Here is a 20,397-nt window from a genome sequence, read left to right as displayed (position 1 = left end):
CCCTGTTGTGAGAAATGAATGGAAATGCTTGTTTTTAAAGTTCTGAGTTTTAAGCAAATGAATAAATGAAGCTCATTTATATACCTCTTGTGGGGTCCACATGACCCCACCCTTACATTGGCGTGTTATCCATACCATGATAAAGGTGTAGAGGATTTCATGGAAGATCACAAATTATTGAAGGAAAAAGGTTCAACGCACTGTCTTGTGGGGTCCAGATGGCCCCATCCCAACGTTAACGTTGGGATGGGGTCATCTGGACCCCACAAGATAGCACAAGGGATAGCAAAGTAATTTGAGCCGGGTCAGTTCACCATGTGGCCTTCAGGGGTTTCTTACTCTAAAAGGGTAACTTCTAATTACTCTGAGGTGTTTTTTTTTTTTTTTACCTTTTTTGAGCCAAAGTAGACTTTGTCTTAAGTAAAAATGGCATTTACTCCATCAACTGAAAATAAGAAAACATGAGACTCTGTAGTCTGCATTACCATTGGTGAATTATTCCCAAAAATTCTTTAACACGAATTTGATTAAATAAAACGCAAAGAAAAATGTATTTCTATGATCTTGTACCTTCCCATGTTAAATCTGGGTCTGTAATGATGAAGACAGAACTGATCTCCTGGCAAAGGTAAGCGTTTTTTAGACCAATTTGGTGAAATTGACCTATTTCCCCACCACACCTGACCGTCTCCCACAGCACGCAGGTGCAGCGGTAGACTGGCCGAAACCTCTGCTCTAATGGACATGGATACACCAGAAATGGACACACACTGGTTCCAACATTCCTCTTTTCTTTTTATGGCTGTTAAATAATCAGAAGAAGTGTAATGGAGTTACATCTCAAGAACCCTGATTTATTAACCCTAACAGGCAGAGGTCAAATCTTTGTCAACAATGGCCAAGACGGAGACCTAAACCAAAAACAGTAGAACTGCACAACTGAAAATGGAGCAATGAAAACTAAAGGGTCACATCTGGTATGTGTCTGTTGTTCAGTAGAGTGATCTAATTTGTAGAAAGTATTTTCGTTTGTGGTTTCACATCGAGTTCTTTCGGGTACCTTTGCTGACTTTGGCTGAGTTCTGTCTTTTAGTCTGTTTCTACAATTTGAAACAGAAACTTAGATCATGTTTGATATTTCCCCCACATCTTTGCCTCTTTCTGACTATATTGACCTAATGGAGATCAGATGGGGGATTTATTTTAAAAGGGTTTGGGGTCTTATCCTGTAATATTTGAAATGTGATTTTTTTTTTTAAGTTACTTCAATTACGTTAGCTTGACGGCCATCCTCTAGAGATGGACTGCAAGCCGTTTTAAAAAGCACATCGCAAAGTGCTGTTTTCCTCCTACAGTTTAGCAAATAAACTTGTGCTGTTGTCTAGGACATAGTTTCTGCAGAGCAGCAGGAGTTCATAAGTAATTGCCTGTGGAGCATCCCCACCCCCCCTTCCCTTCACTCAGAACTGAGAGCTGTCTGTTTCACAATGACTTGAATAAAAAAAATACTCAGAAATGCAATTTGAGCGCCATCATTAGAAAACAGCAAAAGCCCAATTTTCATGGGAGTGGGTCGATGTAGTTTCTAAAGTCTGGTGTACGTCTCCCTGCATTGTGTTTGTAGAACTGAAGGATCTTATTTCCTTGATGATCTAGATTTAGCTTTAACTGGGCCTAATTTATTCATCTAAAGAAGCTCCTCTGTCAAAATAAAGAGTTCTTATTCATGATTTTAAACTATTATTTTTAGAATGAGATCTGATTCATCATTTTCCGCACTTGAAGCCTTATTTCCTTTCTCCGATTTTTCCAGCATGTCGCACACATTCCAGCAGATGTTCTCCACCCAGTAAAGTAGCCGTTAATTCCATGGAGCAGTGCTGCACAGTCAATGATCCGCTGAGAGAATCCAGGCTTTCCTTCACAGGATCGGTCTGGGAGGAGGGGAAATATTCCAGCCTGGAAGAAGACCACCTTACATTTAATATACAGTAGAATAGACAGTGGGAAGTTAATCAAACAGATATGAAGTCATTTTTTTTTATCTTTTATTTTCCAAACGTTGGACAAGTAAACTGGTTTTGAAATTCTAATCGAATTTTTTAAACAGATTAAAAATTGCTTTTCTTTTTGTTCTCAGGGAATTCTTTAATCTACTAAATGGTTTCTGGCTGCAGGGAGGGATGACATGCTGACAGGAAGAGCATTATGCAAGCTCAAACCATTCATTTGTTGCACTTGAACCTCATTATTATCTCGATCAACAGCAGCGCTCTGTATGTATTTGCTTGTTATCACACGTTTGAAGCAAGCTGACAAGTTTACATGCGCAGTAAATCTGAGCTGTGGTTATAGCTGCAGTTAAAGGTCAACTGCGCCGCCGCTTTCCTTCCAGTGGGCAATTGTGAAGGAGGGATGGAGGGAATGAGCGCAATGTTCTGAACTCACTGGGATGTGGTGACATTTCCCCCCCTTTATCCAGTTAGGATGATTTATGTCACCAAATTAGCTGAAACTGAAGCTGAACTATTGACAAAATCACAGACCATTTGAGGATCCATGACTGTCGGCTGTAAAACCAGCTAGGGGCTTAAAAGCAAACAGTCAAAGGCAATCCATCCATTGACAATAATAGTTTCATCATTCCCATTTACCTAAACATTTCTATAAAAAACAAAGAAAAAATATTTTGGGGGGGTGACTGCAGCCCAGTGAGATCATCTCCAAATCTATTGGTTGCAGTTCAAACAAACAAGGTGGATATTTGTATAAACCCTGTTTGTATTTGAGGCTAAACTTTAATTACTTTGATTATGTTTGTATACCTTTTTTTTTTTATTGGATCGGACAGAAAAGTTGTAGAGAGAAGAAGAGAGTGGAATGGTAGAGGTAGGGGGATATGGGTAAAAAAGAAAGAGGCTGAAAGAAAATGAAAAAAGGGGGTTAAGGAGGTTGGAGGATGTTTAAAGAGGCAGGGGGAGGTAGAATCATAATGCAACAAGTTACTAGAGGTTTATCGTCATTACTGTTTGCTGTTTGGCTAAAGGGCGGGGCTTGTCCACACACACTGAAATGTTACAAACATACCTGTTGGCTCCAAAAATCTTCAAATAGAAACATGTCAACATGAACATAATATAAGTACAGACCACACATACATTAGATATTCATACAAACTCATGTGAAGCATTTCAGTCTGTCTCGCAAACTATTTGTGCAGAAGTGAGCTGACACCTGTGTGTCTATGAGTGTTTATGCTCTGCTGAGGTGGATGATGGAATGTAAGTAAAGAAGGGAGCATGCCCGGTCACACCAAGACCCCAACCGAAGCAGCAGCCGCAGGCGGGGCCCCCTCGATGGCTGCACGGGATAGCAGACAGAGGAAATCTGCTCGCCGGGTAATCACGTTCGCCACCCACAGGGACATGGACACCCCCCGGGCATGTGTGATGTGATCCCCGGCTCATGGTCTCCCTGCGTGGAGAGAGGGCCGCCAGGCCCAGGAAGCCAGTGCCCAAGGGACCCGGCCACCATTGCTGAGGGGCCGGTTCTCCCCACCGAGGAAAAAAAACAAAAAAGAAAATCTGCAATGCTCACTCTTTGTGTACTTGTACTACATCTAAAATTACATCACCCACAACTGTAAGTATCTCCTAAACCACCATCAGAGGCTACATTTACCTAAACATTCAACTTCTCAAATTGACCTCATAATTACTGAATTAGACTCCCAACATTTAGACTCGGTAAAATCTTCTACTTAAGTTTTCTAGCTCTTATAGGAAATACTGCTTGAGGCCAGAAGATAGTTGTACTGTGTCTTCAGTCTTCTAAGTGATTTTTGTGTACAGGAAAAATCAACTGGAGCCTATCTTACCCATTGTTGGGTGAAAGAGAGGCACATCCTAGACACGTCGTCAGTCCATCATAAAGCCACACAACAACACACACTCACATCCAATACTTGAAATTCAGAACCAAAAAAGGAATCAAAGTGTGGCGATGTCATAAATGGATTAATCAAGTGTAAAACTTTTAAAAAATCAAGTTTACTTTGTTGAAAAAGGATAAAAGGAAACAGATCAATACTGAATTTAACAAAATAGGCCTTAACATTTATTTGGTATTTATCATTTTATCAATAGAAAACTGTGAAAACAAAATTTCTATACGAGCAAATAGTTGTATAAGTCAGATGGTTCGTTCTTTAGAAAAGAAGATTTTATATCATTTTTAAATTGGGGGTTTATCCTGTGGGTCGCATGTCGATGAACTCTCTGAAGAGACTCCACTTTTTTAGAAGTGCCTATCCTCTAACTTGCAGATCCACCTTTCACATGTGGACTGCTGTGCTCTGCTCATTTATATAACAAGCTTAACTGCAGCCGTCATTCCTTTAATGGTGAACCAAAATCCCCCAAATAGAGAGGAAAATGGAGAGTGACAGCTTATCTCCAACCATTCTGACCCTTTTCCTGGGTTATGTAACTCAAGGTGTCCATTCTGCCCTTGTCAGCCGTGCTTTCAGACGAGACAGCACGGCTACAGTCCTGTTTTATTCATGCCACGAAAACCCTCACAGTTCTCTGAAAAAAGAGGAACACATTCTCTGCCGCCCCAGCAGGCCGTGCCCCTGCTGCTGGCTGGGATCCCGTCCACGGCGCTCAGGGTTGACACGAGGACAGCAGAACCATGCGGCTCCAGCAGAGCGCCACAGATCCTGGAACAGAGGAAGGAGCCGGTGACTCAGAGGAGAGAGGATGAGTCAGGGATCCTGTGCTGAATTGGCACTCGGTGGAATCCTGAATAGCTTCTTTTAGAAAGAGTGGAGCTACCTTTTGTCAGACTGTCAGACTTAATCTAAGCAGCTTTGGCTTCATCACTTGCACATTTGTTTGTAAAATAAAAAAATAGTTTTGACAGACTTTTAGATGGGTTAGAATATTTATCATGCTCTTAAGATTTATTTTTTTAGAACGGAAAAGTTTGATCATTTATCAAAAACATGAGCTGATGCACCCTCAAAGCTTCTTTTAGCTCCATAATAGGGAAAGTTTGCATCATTTCTTCTTCTTTTTCAGTCTCTCTATCCCCTCCACTGCTGCTCCATTTGCCCCCTGACTTGTGCCTCTCTGCTTCTGCCCTGCTGGTGTCAAACATCTGACAGTGAAGCACATCCACAGTTCCTCATCCTTCCCCCTTCTTTCTGTCGCTGGCCTTAAAGCCTGGGAAATGAGGCGAAACAATGTTTGGAATGTGCACAAAAACGCAAGTCATTCCCACACGCTGTGGCGCTTCCCAGAAAGGGCTGAGGGAAAAATTCCCTCAGCCCTTTCATAAATCAATTTCAGTTTCACGCAAACCATAGAATAGTTTTCACTCCAGACGTGATTTCAGGCACCTCCAAAAGAACAGAGTCACTGAAAAAAGGATAGAATTTTTTTCTGCTGACTAATTTTTTTTGAGGCATTGGAACTTCAACCATCAACCTTTGGAGAAGACGGCCGTTTTCCCGAAAAGCTGCAGTTGAAGAAGAATAGGACGCTGTGGCTTGGTAGTGATTCAGTTTCTAACATCATAAGAATATGAATCAAAGAGAAACCACATTGTGTCACCTTTGGTGGTAAAAAGTTACACCCACCATAACCATAACTTTAACTTGGTGAGACATTGCATTAATCAGACTAAAATGATGCAAGTTACTTGGTGGTCAAGAAGGAATTGTGAAACTCTATGTCATGATATTCGAGACTTTGAAACAGACCCAGATGCTGGAACCCGGAAGGATAACAGGAGAGATTTATGGTAAGTATTTTGATTTATTTTTCTTGCAGGTGATTTTCCATCTTGGTTCCAGATTGCAGGTGAGTAACAGGAAGACGTGGCGTGACTGGAGGACTTCTGTGAAGGCTGTGAGGGCATGAACAGCTGACGAGGCGAGCGTGGAATGATCAGACCGTTCCGGAGGGAATCCCAGTTAGCACTCATGGTGATAACTTCCTGGAAGCGAGGCGAAAAGGCACAATTACTAAAACGAGAAATTTTCTTAAGAATAAACATGAGTGACCTGACGAGCACCATGGAGGAGCAACGAACTGGCGACGAATACTGGCTGTGGATCTCCTTAAGAAGGCAGCAGGCTGATGAGGTGAGTGGCAACAGCTGGGAATCCTCCGGAGCAGGGCAGAGAGGGGTGGGACTGACAGAGGCACCATGACATTCTAAAAGAGAAATGGACAGGTTGCATGTCTGTAACAGAGCCTAAATCACACACCCATGCACACTCACACTCACACTTAGGCATGTTTTTGGATGGTGGGAGGAAGCCGGAGTTCCCAGAGAGAACCCACGCATGCATGGAGAGAACACGCAAATTCCACACAGAAAGGTCCCCATTGGTGTTCAGGTTCAGGTCCCCCAGCCAGGACTTGAATAGGGGCCTTCTTACTGTGAGGCAAGAGCACTAACCACTGCACCACCATGCAACCCAAATGTATTATTATTATTATTATTATCATTATTAATATTATTATTACCATCATCATTATTAATATTATTATAGAAATTCGACCAATTTGATACAATTACTTCTAAATGAACTTGTCTGGTTCCAACACGGCGATGTCCGTACTACTCAAAAATGGCGACTGAATTGACTTCATTTTATTCCAGTCAGAAGTAAATCATTTTGGGTGATGTCACACTCACTCAGTCCAGTTCTCTTTTACAGTCAAAGGTATGATTAATGCCAAGTCATGCTAAATGCACCTGGCAAATGGCGGGAAAAACAATAAAACTTTGGTAGGATATAAAGGAAATAATTTATCCTGTGTTTGTCATATTCTTTAATGAGTGCGCTAAGTGTAAGTGTTATTGTTAAAACATTACTGTGCAAAAGTTGATAATTAAAAAGTCCACCTGAAAAGCTGAATGGCTCTCTTTTTACAGATATTTGATCAAAGTAATGAAATCAGTAAAAGACTTTTCATTTGACAAACCTTTCTGTGTAATTTAAGGTTTTGCCAAAACTCCTAGCAGTTTTCACAGCAAATTTTTGGCAGAATCTTTCAGGATGACAGCTCTTTCAATCTAGAGGTCAGAAGATATGGGAGAACCACACCAGGTGTCCTAGCATGCAAAAAAAAGAGACTTCCAGCTAAACCAAACTTTGCTCTGTTCCTGATCTAAACAGACCTGCAGCGTTTATATGCTTCAGTGAACTTTTCTTGCATGCGTATGCTGTTTTCTCTGCATGTTTACGTACTGGAATTATTGCTTGAATTTATAATGTTCTGTTTTTATGAATGGCAATGCTTCTTCCAGCCTTAAAACTGAGATTCTTCCTGTTATGTGGATGAGAAGAGAAGGAACAGAGTCTGGGATTTTGGTAAGAAAGAGGCAAATTTGTGCATTTTCACTTTGAATTTAAAAAATGGCAAGAAATCTATGACAAAAAACAGGATATATAATGCCTCCTATTACCTGAATGTGAAAAATGGTGCTTCTTTTCTATAAATATAATAAATATCATAATAGGATAACAGATGAAAACTTAAAATGAATTCAAAGAAAATGATTCCTTTTACATATTTTTATTCAGATTGAACTGTTTTATTTTTATATTTTTCTGTTTTCATTATAGTTCAGTCTATCAGCAAAGGCCTCCGTGTCTGCACTCTGGGTTTTTCAGTGATCATCATGGGAATCTTCTCACTGTGGCTTTGTTCTGCGCGTTTGTTTACACCCTGCTGATCGCAATCATCGTTGCCAAACACAATCAAATCAGATTGAATGTGCACTCTGAAGTGCGGCCTTACAATGAGTGAGTTTTAGGCTTTTATGGTAAAGATCAATGCAATGCTTTAACATCACAACTCATTTCAAGATTTAAGAACATTTAATCTACACTTTAGAAGTTATGGTTTGACAACAGATTTTATTGAGCTACTATTTTTTTCCACTCTTTTTTTCTGCAGCTAGATTTTTCAAATTTGAGGAATACCATACCAGGTCTGGGCTAAAGGTGCATTACTCTACTGGCGTGTTTTATAGCATAAGATTAAGAGGAATTCTGGGACTATAGGATGTGATAATCCCAAAAATACTGTTAATCCATGAAAGAAAATGTTTTAGAAGAGATAAATATGTGAATGATTAGCTTACCTCATAAGACACAGCCTTTGCAGGGTTTGTCTTTTGCAAGTAAACACTCAGGGAGAAAGGTTTACTTATTTGATAAAATCTCACATCAACCAATCGGGGTCAAAGACAGCTAGAAGTCAAACGCAAAGAGGAAACTGTTTGGAGAGCTCCACGCCATCAGGGGAGGTGGGAAACAGTTCACGGGGGAGAGGACATGTCAATCAATCAATCAATTTATTATTTGTATAGCACTTATAAAAGCCAAGGCAACCAAAGTGCTTAACATAAAATCAACTAAAATCACAAACAATACGATGCAATAAAGAAACAATAGGAATAAAACAATAAAATCAATTGAACAATAAAAGCAATAAAACAATAAAACAAAAGAATAAGATTAATAAAATGAACAATGAACAAGCTGGCCCACTAGATATGCTCACTGGAGTTAAAAGCCTGAGTAAAAAGATGTGTTTTTAAAAGAGTCTTAAAATTACTGACAGTTCTGGCAGACCTCACAGAAAAAGGGAGAGCATTCCAGAGTTTAGGACCTGCAACTGAAAAGGCTCTGTCTCCCCGAGTCACAAGCCGAGTCCTGGGAACCGCTAAAAGCATTTGATCTTCAGACCTAAGGACTCGACAAGGACGATAAACATGATAAACGATAAACATGTCAGTCAAAATCATGTGATACACAGTAAAGTTCCAACTTGCACGGTTCCACGGTTTTCCAGGCAGTGACTTACTCACTTTGCAGGGAAAGATCAAAGAGGAGACAAGAGCTTCCGGTGGTACTAGCAATGGTGTAGAAGGGAAGATGCTGAGGCTGCCAGAATACGGCTGAAGGAAAAACTGTAGCCTCAAAAATGCAAACAGACTGCAGAACATATGGACGGAATCAGACAGGGCTCCAGGAGGGGCAGGCGGGAAAGCTGTAAGCTAAAATGACACAGACACCCTGACATGAGTGCACAGAGAAGACGACAAAAGACAGGCTTTGGGTGTTGAACCCTTCATGTCTAACATCATTTCCAATTATCTCAAAAACTACTCTTCAATGTTTTTTTCCATTCAAGGTGATGCTAAATTACACAGAGTCCTGGATTCAATGGGAATTGGCGACATACCAAGTGAAAGGGTTAAATCCTTTATTCTTTACAGTGACAAGTGATTTTTTTTATCAAAACCAATTGTATACAGGCTAATAGAGTTCAGCACTAAAATACTAAAAGTTACAATGACTGTTAAATAAGTCATTCAGAAACCGTGTTCAGTCACAGTTAAATCATCATTTAAAGTGTAAATGTGTAACAAAAGTGACACACTTAAACAATACACATGGTCTTTGTTGATTTGCAGGGATATGGCATATAAAAGAGATGGAATCATTGGTGCTTTTGACCCAAAAATGCATTGGAGACCTGTTTTAACCCAAATGAATGGAAACAGATGTAATCATCCTGTCTTCAGATGGAAGACACTTGTGCCTCCACCCAAAGCTTTGAGGATGACCTTTGGGTTCTGTTCTTCTCAATTCAACACAAATAAACTAAAAGCATTTGATTTAATGTCTGCCTTACAAGAACATGTCAGGATTTTTGGAAATGCTCAGCTTGAGAAAAGAGGAGATTATGCTTCCTATTATGGCTGCTTAGAATGAGAGATTGAATTCAAACTCAGATTGAAACTTAAATTCTGCACAGACCAGCATTCTGTTTTATCATCACGTTTGCAGATTCGGCTCATGTTGCGTCTTGTTCGTGTGCCCTGGCTTGTGGACTTATAAAACTAGTTGCCAGTTAGCAATTGCCAAAAAAACTGTTTCTATGTGGAAATCAGTTGGTTAGCTTCTATTTTCCAAATGTCAGAGGAGAAAAATCTGTTTATGTCTGGGTCGCTCAAGCAGAATATTTACAAAAAAGACGTCAGAAGCTTCTGGCTGCCTGACTGTTGCAGGATAAGAAGCTCAGAGATGATCCTTTCCACTTCTGTTCTGGGCCTCCTCAACCAGACATTTCTCCTTTTCCTTGCAAACAAATAGATAAATATTTCTGCCAAGTTTTAACATATAGAAGAGTAAAACACCGGGGTTGTCCACAAATCGATACATTAAAGATTAAACTAACTTTGTGGCGATACCATCCAATTCTTTGAACTAAATGGATACAGTCTAGATATTTAGTATTCCTTTAGCATTTAAAACTACAGATAAATATCTTGTATAAAGGTATAAATACCTTTTAATAGAGAAACTCTTTGTTTTTTGAACTGGCACTTTTGATTATAAGCAACAAAAACAAAATGTTTATAACATAACAGCTTCAAACATTAAAACCTGCATTTTGGTCTTTTAGAGACTGTTTTGTTTCTAAAAAAAAAAAAAAGCTTCTTAAATTCAGGTATTATTAGCAGCGCTGTGAAAAAAAAGGTTATCATATATATGTTTAGTGAACACACCTCCCACATCCATACATACAGTACAGACCAAAAGTTTGGACACACCTTCTCATTCAAAGCGTTTTCGTTATTTTCATGACTATGAACATTGTGGATTCACACTGAAGGCATCAAAACTATGAATTAACACACTTGGAATTATATACATAACAAAAAAGTGTGAAACAACTAAAAATGTGTCATGTTGTAGATTATTCAAAGTAGCCACCTTTTGGTTTGATTTTCCCAGATCCCAGAGATGCTTAGCACTTGTTGGCCCTTTTGCCTTCGCTCTGCGGTCCAGCTCACCCCAAACCATCTTGATTGGGTTCAGGTCCAGTGACTGTGGAGGCCAGGTCATCTGGCGCAGCACCCCATCGCTCTCCTCCTTGGTCAAATAGCCCTTATACAGCCTGGAGGTGTGTTTGGGGTCATTGTCATGTTGAAAAATAAATAATCGTCCAACTAGACACAAACTGGATGGAATAGCATGCCGCTGCAAGATGCTGTGGTAGCCATGCTGGTTCAGTATGCCTTCAATTTGGAATAAATCCTCAACAGTGTCACCAGCAAAGCACCCCCACACCATCACACCTCTTCCTCCATGCTTCACGGTGGGAACCAGGCATGTAGAGTCCATCCGTTCACCTTTTCTGCAAAAACACAGTGGTTGGAACCAAAAATCTTAAACTTGGACTCATCAGGCCAAAGCACAGATTTCCACTGGTCGAATATTCATTCCTTGTGTTATTTAGCCCAAACAAGTCTCTTCTGCTTGTTGCCTTTCTTTAGCAGTGGTTTCCTAGCAGATATTCTACCATGAATTCACACAGTCTCCTTTTAACAGTTGTTGTAGAGATGTGTCTGCTGCTAGAACTCTGTTTGCCATTGACCTGCTCTCTAATCTGAGCTGCTGCTAACCTGCCATTTCTGAGGCTGGTGACTCGGATGAACTTATCCTCCGCAGCAGAGGTGACTCTTGGTCTTTCTTTCCTGGGGCGGTCCGCATGTGAGCCAGTTTCTTTGTAGAGCTTGATAGTTTTTGTGACTGCACTTGGGGACACTTTCAAAGTTTTCCCAATTTTCCGGACTGACTGACCTTCACTTCTTAAAGTAATGATGGCCTCTTGTTTTTCTATACTTAGTTGCTGTTTTCTTGCCATAATACAAATTCTAACAGTCTATTCAGTAGGACTATCAGCTGTGTATCCACCAGACTTCTGCACAACACAACTGATGGTCCCAACCCCATTCATAAGGCAAGAAATCACACTTATTAAACCTGACAGGACACACCTGTGAAGTGAAAAACATTCCAGCTGACTACCTCTTGAAGCTCATCAAGAAAATGCCAAGAGTGTGCAAAGCAGTAATCAAATCAAAAGGTGGCTATCCATATACGTAACAAAAAAGTGTGAAACAACTGCAAATATGTCATATTGTAGGTTCTTTATAGTAGCCACCTTTTAAATCGGGTCCTGAATCCTGAGCTGCCAGGATGAGCGCTTCAGTGCTGTCCTGTAGGCCAGCCCTTTCTAGCCATTGGTAGGACTTCTTGATATCAGCCACTTCAGTTATGGTCCGGTGGTACATCCCATGCAGGGGTTTGTCCTCCTATGAGGATCTGTCCTCCAGCACTGTATCCTCTGCTCTCCATTGCCTGAGACATTCACTGAGCACACTGTCAGTTGGGGCCTTGAGCTTGATGTAATCATGCATCTTGGATGTTTCATCCTGGATAGTGGCTTCCACGCTCACTAGTCCTCGGCCTCCTTCCTTGCGGCTAGCATACAGTCTCAGGGTGCTGGATTTGGGGTGAAACCCTCCATTCATGGTGAGGAGCTTTCGTTTTTTAACATCAGTGGTCTGTATCTCCTCCTTTGGCCATCTTATTATCCCTGCAGGGTATCTGATTTTTACAGATAGTAAGTACAAAGGAGTTCAATAGTTCTAAGGTTTTCCTTGTTTCTAAAGCTCATATTTTTTACTTAGTAAATATTTTTTGAAGATAAGAACATGTTGTTTAAACTTAATCTAATAATAAACACTTCTCGCAATAGAGTTCATAATTCAGTCATCTGACGTGTGTGGATTTTGAAAGATTGCTAAAAAACTAAAGGCCTCTTCATTTAGTGTCATGTCAGGAGTGGTTAAATACAAGTTTATTTAACTATTATAAGATCATCCCATTACTAAACAAACTTAAATATGGAAACAAAATGTAACCAACAAACCCATCATTGATGCACAATAAGAAACTAATCAGGTTCATGCAAAAACTTCTGATGAAACATTTTAACACAAAAACACGTTTAATAAACAGAACAACTCAAATTCATGATCTCAACTCCAGAACCGTGACAGAGCCCCCCCCCCCCCCCCCCCCCCCCCCCCCCCCGGCTCTCATTCTCTCACCCCCCCCGTTTACGTAAATGAGTCGTTCAAAAGATTAAATTGGTTCGGGAATGTCACATAACTAGTTTTTTAATTTACCACTGTGTGACTTTTATTAAAAAAAACAAAAGAACCATCATAATAAGAGTTTTAAGTTCCAAAAGCATCTCCCGAATTCCTCTTTTGCATTTTTTCTTTTCTCTTTTATTTAGTATACTTTTTCAAACAAAAAACTCATATTTAATGTATTTAAAAGTAAAACATTTTCAGACTTAAAAAATGTACACATGACCTTTACATTAAAATATATTCATTGTGCCAAATATTTCCCACCTTAGTCAGTTTCAAATGCTATCATGAAGACTGGCCAGCAGATGTCGCCACACTCAATTTAAAATGATTTACTCAATTTTAGACATTGTTGAAATACCTATGAAATTGGGGAGCTAATTTTGTCAAAAAAATGTCAAGTTCAAGTTACATTTGATAAAATGTGTTATTTGTGTGTGGCTAAAACTTTTATTTTCTGAGAATGTAAATGACATGTAAACAGAAGTTTAGGTTACATTAACACTTCAGATTGGTGAATGAAAAAAAAAATTTAAATGCTAATAAATTGTTCCCTTAATTGAAAAAATTATGGCCACAAATTAGTATCTGTGCATACACATTAACATTTGATGGTCACACTTTATTATTTGCATTTTATTAGCATTTAGTGTGCACAAATTAGTATTTTTTGGCCACAATTAGTATTTTGTGTGCACAAATTAGTATTTTTATGATCTCAAATGAGCATTTTATTAGCATTTTGTACGGACAAATTTGTTCTGTGTGGGCGCAAATTCGTATTTTATGCACAAATAAATTACTATTTTGTGCACACAAATCAGTACACTAATTATTTGGCCACCAAATGCTAATATGTGCACAAAATATGAATTAATGACAAGTCATTTTAAATTGGAGGGAAGAATCTTTGTGTCTGATGTCATGTCCATGGCTCTATACACTCTAAAGCAGGCATGTCCAAAGTGTGGGCCGTGGGCTAAATGCCGTCCACATTCAGATTTCTACTGAGCCCTCAGGCTCCCGGCATAAAATCAATAAGATGCAAACCTCACTTTCTAAGAACTGTGGATACGATTTTTGTTTTCATTGTGGTTGCTTAAATCATTTTTAAAGCTGGAGTAAACCTGGCAACACTTCTGTGACACTTTCTAGCTCATTTCTACACACAAAAAGCCCTTTCAGACATTTCTGAGAAGAAAATGAAAACAAAATGAACAGATTTGTTTCTCTCATCAAAACCACTGTGTTTCTAAGATTTTTGAATTGAAATGAATGAATTCCAAAAACCTTATTCAGGAATGTAATATGATTTAAATAGCGCAACTATTTCTGTTATTTCCTGTTCACATGACTTACGTTCAGAAGTCTACATTAATAATAAAATAAATAAATAATATGAACCCATATTTAATTTTGATGCAGCATTTTTTTTTCCTGGACAGACTTTTTCTTTGTTTTATGTCTTCAAATATGAAATTCACAGTAATTTGGGCAAACATCTATTTCGACATAGTTCTGTTCTGTATTGAAGAATAGCCAAAGAAGCTCTTTAAACGTCTTTGGCTATTAACCCCCCCCCCTTCGGCCCCCTGCACCCCTCTTTTTTTTTCTTTTTTTTTTTTTTTTTTAATTGTTTTTTTATTGAACTTTTCAAAGACAAAATACAAACTCAAGCCAGCAGCAGATCTCAGATGAACACACCACAAAATACACACTCACTGGGGGGGGGGTATATCATACTCTCAGATGTCATCATCATACAGTGTTGAAACACTTACACAAATAAATTAAGAGACAGAAAATAGAAATAAATAAAAGAAAAAAGAGGATCCAAATGATAGCACAGGACAGAAACTATAATAACAGCCACAAGGAAATTTGTTTACATATTTTTTTTGATTGGCATCTAAAATGAGCGCGATGGTGCCTTCAGGAAACTCTGAAATGAAAGTGTCATTTTCAACAGTTGCTCTTCACCGTGTTTAATCGATAGCCTTGAACGCATCGCTCAAGTAACGTCAGAGAAATGCTTAAGCCGCACCGGAACCGGTCTTTCCCACCGGTTTTTTTTTTTTTTTTTTTTTTTTTTTTTTTTTTTATATAACTTTATTGAAGATATACAAGATACAAATTCAAGTCAATTTTAAGTACACAGACAAAACAAAGAGTAACAAAATGTGCCAGGGGAGCATAAAGAACAAAAGAGAAAGAAAAAAAAAAAAAGAAAAAAAAAAAATTATAAACAAGAGAAGAAAAAGCAGCAAGTTGCTATTCTGTACATTTAAAAAATTCCAGGGTGTCAAACGTTCTTATAGCTTTGGGGTTGGAAGAATATTTTATTGCTTTGATATATTGGTTTAACTCAATCATGAAAAGTTTGAATAAGGGCTTTTTTTCAGAAAATTTGCATTTATGTATGTGGAATTTGGCTAGTATTATCAAAAGATTAATTAAATAGTATTCCCTTCTTAGTGAATTATTAACACAATAAAAACCAAATAATACATCCTTGTATATCAAATCAAATTTTTCATAAACTTTACATCGAACGAAGGAGGTGAAGTCTTTCCAAAAAATTACTGTTGGGGGGCATTTCCAGAAAAGATGTATAATTGTTTCAGTGTCTAATTTACAGAAGGAGCAGTTTTTATCAATGTCTGTGTGTAATGAGGATTTGGCTGGGTAGCATCTGTGAAGAAGTTTAAAACAAACATCCCGGGGTTTATTTGAAATAAAATATTTAGAGGACAAAGTCCAAACTTTCTTCCATTCAATATCTGGGGCAAATTTTCTCCAATAGTGGGTCACATATGGTACAACTGCAATATCTTTCTGAAACAGTGATCTTATTTTTTTATTTCTTGTAGATGTTCTTGTAAAGCAGGTCTTACCAATATTTGTTTCAAATAAAGAGACTGAATGTGAGGGTAAAGGGTGAACAAGACCTTTAAATAACATTATAACACCTTTAGGAATAGCATCCATGACTATTGCAAACTCTTTGGGGGTAACTGGAATATTATAAGTGGTCAAAAATTGATTATATGACATTAAACACCCTCCTGAGTTAAAAAGTTGATTTACATAGAGTATATTATTTTGAAACCAGTAAGGGAAGAATAAAGATTTATTTTTGTACAAAATATTAGTATTATTCCAGATATAAAATCTGTGAGGAGAAAATGAATGTTTATAGATTAGAGACCAGGCCAGAAGCATTTGTTTGTGAAAATCTGCTAATTTAATGGGCAACTTTTGAATGTTATAGTTAGATTGGAGAAGAAAAGGGAGTCCACCGAGTTTAGAAAATAAATAGTTTGGAATAAAATTCCATAAGGAATCTGGGTTGCTAAGAAATTTCTTAATCCAATTGATTTTAAAGGTGTAGTTTAAGGTGGTGAAATCTAAAACATTAAGTCCTCCTGCGTCTATTGTGTTCAAAAGCACTTTATCTTTAATGTAGTGAGTTTTATTTTTCCAAATAAATTTGTAAAGCATTTTATCAACAGTTTTACATGTGGATGCGTTAACATTTAGGGCAAGTGCTGGATATGTCAATCTGGAGATTCCTTCAGCTTTGGATAATAAAGTTCTTCCTCTTAAAGTGATGTCTCTCTGAAGCCAGCGGTTAAATCTCTTTTTGGTCTTTTCAATTATGGGATTAAAATTTAGGTTGCATCTATCCTCTGTGTTTTTAGAAATCATAATTCCAAGATAAGTAATTTGTGATTTTACAGGTATACCATGTAAAACTGAGTGATCGCATTCTGAAATAGGTAAAAGTTCACATTTATTTATATTAAGTTTAAGGCCAGAAGCTTCTGAGAATTTATGAATAAGGTTGATAACAACGGGAATTTGATCTGAATTTTTCAGAAAAAGAGTGGTATCGTCAGCAACTTGACTTATAAGAATGTGTTTATCAGCGACTGAAATGCCATGGATGTTATTTTCCTGGATGAAAGCTGCCAGCAGTTGTGCTGCTAGCAGAAATAAATAAGGGCTCACTGGACAGCCTTGGCGTACCCCCCTACCCACCTGAAATCTTGGAGACGTACCATATTTAAGTTTTATTGTACTGTTAGAATTATTGTAGAGAGTTTTAATAGCTTTTATAAAAAATGGTCCAAACCCAAATTTTTCTAGAGATCGATAAATGAATTCATGTTCTAGGCAATCAAAGGCTTTATAAAAGTCCAAAAACAGAATAAAACTATTCTCATTTATTAGTTCGGAATAATCCAATAAATCCAAAACTAATCTGATGTTATTTGTAATGTGTCTATTAGACATGAATCCTGATTGGGATTCGTCTATAATAGATGTTAAGGTTTGTTTAATTCGTTTGGCTAAAATTAGAGCTAATATTTTATAGTCATTATTAAGTAACGAGATAGGTCTCCAGTTATCAATTTGTAGTTTATTTTTATTAGGTTTGGGTATTAGTGATATAACACCTTGTGTTAGAGTAGGGGGTAGTTTTCCCAGATTAATACTTTCAGTGAGCGTCTCCAGGATAAAGGGACTAAGTTCTGTTGAAAAGTTTTTGTAAAATTCACTTGACAATCCATCATTACCAGGAGATTTGTTCTTTTTTAGAATCATTATAGCATCTTGCACTTCCTCTAAGGTTATGCTGGCATCACAGAGTTTTTTATGTGTTTCACTGATAATCTTACAATGTTTAATAGAATCTAGCAGCTCACGCGTTTTAATTTCTGAGTAATTAGAAGAGTAAAGTTTGTTGTAAAAGTCAGAGCAAAATGAGCCAAGAATTTTATGATCTGTTTCAATTTTGTTGTTAATTTGAAGAGAATCCAGAGAGTTATTGCTGAAATTAGAATTTTCTAGTCCAAAAAAATAGGAAGAACATTGTTCCCCTTCTTCCATCCACTTTGCTCTAGATCTTATAAATGCACCTTGTGTTTTCCTTTTATACATCTCTTCCAGCTTGTTCTGATATTCACCAAGTTCTATCAGCTCATTTTCAGTGATGTTCTCACTGCTTTTATTAGACAAGGCAGCAATTTTAGAGCAAAGTTCATTTTCCTCTTTCCTTCTAAGTTTTGCTAAGTTACTACTATAAGATCTCATAAATTTCCCAATATCAAATTTTAATAATTCCCATTTAGGGCTGAATATTTTTAATTCAGTAGTTTCTTCCCAGTATGATTGGATTATTTTTTTTGTCATTTCTATTACAGTGTTGTGAGACAGAAGACTGTTATTTATTTTCCAGCAAACAGCCCTGGGAATGTTGGACATTGGGGAGAGAGTTAACTTTAGGGTGACTATCATATGGTCAGAAAAGGGAGCTGGATGAGAATTCACATCAATATTAGTGACATTAATTCTTTTTGACGTCAGCCAGTAATCAATCCGAGATTGTTTAGAATAATCTTTGGTGTGCCAAGTAAATGATTTTAACGAAGGGAATTTTGCTCTAAAAGCATCCACAATTTCAAATTTATCCATGAAATTTTCTAAATACTTATTGTTTGGATTAGTTTTTTTAGGAGGGTGTCTATCTAAGGTGTTGTCATTAACAACATTGAAATCACCACCAAAAATCAAAAAGGCCTCAGGATATTTTTTAAGCCACAAACTAATTTTTCCATCCCATAAATCAAATAACTGACTGTTTTCCAAAGGAGAGTTGTAGCCATATACATTAGAAATGATCACCACGTTCTGGGAGATTAACAGCACCATAATAATTAAATGCCCATTAGGGTCACTGTAGTGATGGATGATTTCCCCAAGAAATTTATCCTTTAAAATCAAAACACCAGCCATTTTTTTAGAACCATGAGCTCCCCATATTTCTTTACCCCACTGACTTTTCCAAAAGTTTAAATCTTCCTTTGTGCTATGAGACTCCTGAATAAAACAAAAATCACATTTAAATTGTTTGATGAATAAAAAAACTGCTTTGCGTTTCAAAATATTTCTTAAACCCCTGGCATTAAAAGAAAGAAACGATAAAGACATGAACAGTAGAACAAATTCTCAACAGAGAACAATAAAGAGAAATATGAACTTCAGAAGAGTGTTTCTTACTTTAAGAAACACGTTAGAACTCGAGCTTCACTTACTCAGAATATTAACGTGTTTAAAGCCTAATAATGTCATTAAAAACTAAGTGACGTGAATAGTCACATTTTAACAACCAAGATCAAAACAGAAAGATTTTAACTAAGTTTTGCAGACACCTTGAAGTTAAGTTTTCTACCAGAAAGGAGTCAGATTGGTGTCCCACATCATCCTCGGGATGGTAACATGGTGACGGTTAGGTGGAAGGGGGCAGGAACAACTCGGTGCCGTTGGCGAAGGCGCGTCCAGCAACGTAGTAAGCCGTTTTGCCTTCTGCCCGAGCATCTCTCACCAGCGGCCAAAGGAGGCGTCGTTTCTCCCGGTCAGAAGCGATGAGGTCTTCAGAGAATCGCATGTTGTTTTCTTTCAGGTATCTGGACTTTTTGGCTGCTTTCCAGAGAGCATCTCTCAGGGCGCGGGAGGAAAATTGGAGAATGATGTTCCGTGGCGTGGTCTTATTAATGTCCCTCCTTCCAAGTCTGTGCACGATGTCGAGTCCTTCATTTACCTTGATGTTTTCATCCAGTAGGGTTTTCTGGCAGATGCTGATGACTTTAGCTTTCACATCTTCGGTGTTGTTTTCTGGAACCCCGGCCAGCCGCAGGTTCCACCGTCGAGAATAACGCTCCAGCTCTTCAATGCGACTTTCACAGGACCCCATGCGCTGTTCCCCCATTTTAACTTTTGTGTCCATCTCCTTGATTTTAGTTTTCATTTCCTTCAGTTCCTCCGAAAGGAAATCAATAGTTTTTTTCAGACCCTCAATTTTCATACAGTTCTCCCCCACCATCTTTTCAATGGAGTCAGATCTTGAGTTAATGAGGCAAGAGAGTTTGGAAACAATGCCTTCAGGGTCTTCGATTTCAGAAGCTTTACCTTTTTTCAGAAGTGGGGACTTCAGTGGCGTATCAGGGAGGGGGGTCAAAGTGAAATCGTCAGCTTCCATTGAGTCTGTTGCAGCCGCTTGGTTAGCATAGTTGTGTGCGTCTACAACACAGCCTTTTGTGGGCAGACTTTCTCGCTCTTTCCGTTTATTTTCGGGTTTTGGCATGGTGGTGATATTAATATACGGTTGTTGTTGTCACAGTCTTTTTAATTTTGGCTTTAACAAGGCTTTTTAAGCGGAGCTCGAGCGCGAGTGTCTTACCGAGACGCCATCTTGGCCGACGTCCCCCTTTCCCACCCCCCCCCTGCACCCCTCCCTTCTCGGAGCTTACGTTTTTTGACGTAGCATCTCCTTGTCTTTCGGGGGGGGGGGGG

General features: G+C 38.3%; 1 long non-coding RNA gene across 3 annotated transcripts; it reads right to left on the bottom strand.

Annotated features, from left to right (window-relative positions):
• Positions 1-5,259: 5,259 nt before the first annotated feature.
• On the bottom strand, positions 5,260-20,395 carry LOC110015197 (uncharacterized). 3 transcript variants are annotated; one of them, XR_013656356.1, is made up of 4 exons: positions 20,355-20,395; positions 8,889-9,081; positions 6,079-8,770; positions 5,260-6,000 (listed from the first exon to the last, which is right to left on the bottom strand). It is a non-coding gene; the product is annotated as an uncharacterized LOC110015197 (long non-coding RNA). The 3 variants fall into 3 exon arrangements; XR_013656355.1 differs by having other exon boundaries at positions 8,893-9,081; XR_002290329.2 differs by lacking the exons at positions 8,889-9,081; positions 20,355-20,395 and having other exon boundaries at positions 5,424-6,000; positions 6,079-6,221; positions 8,164-8,881.
• Positions 20,396-20,397: the final 2 nt, after the last annotated feature.

This window comes from Oryzias latipes, chromosome 6, assembly GCF_053564925.1.
Source record: "Oryzias latipes strain Hd-rR chromosome 6, Olatipes_Hd-rR_3.1".
NCBI lineage: Eukaryota > Metazoa > Chordata > Actinopteri > Beloniformes > Adrianichthyidae > Oryzias > Oryzias latipes.
This window is presented reverse-complemented; position numbering and strand designations above follow the sequence as displayed.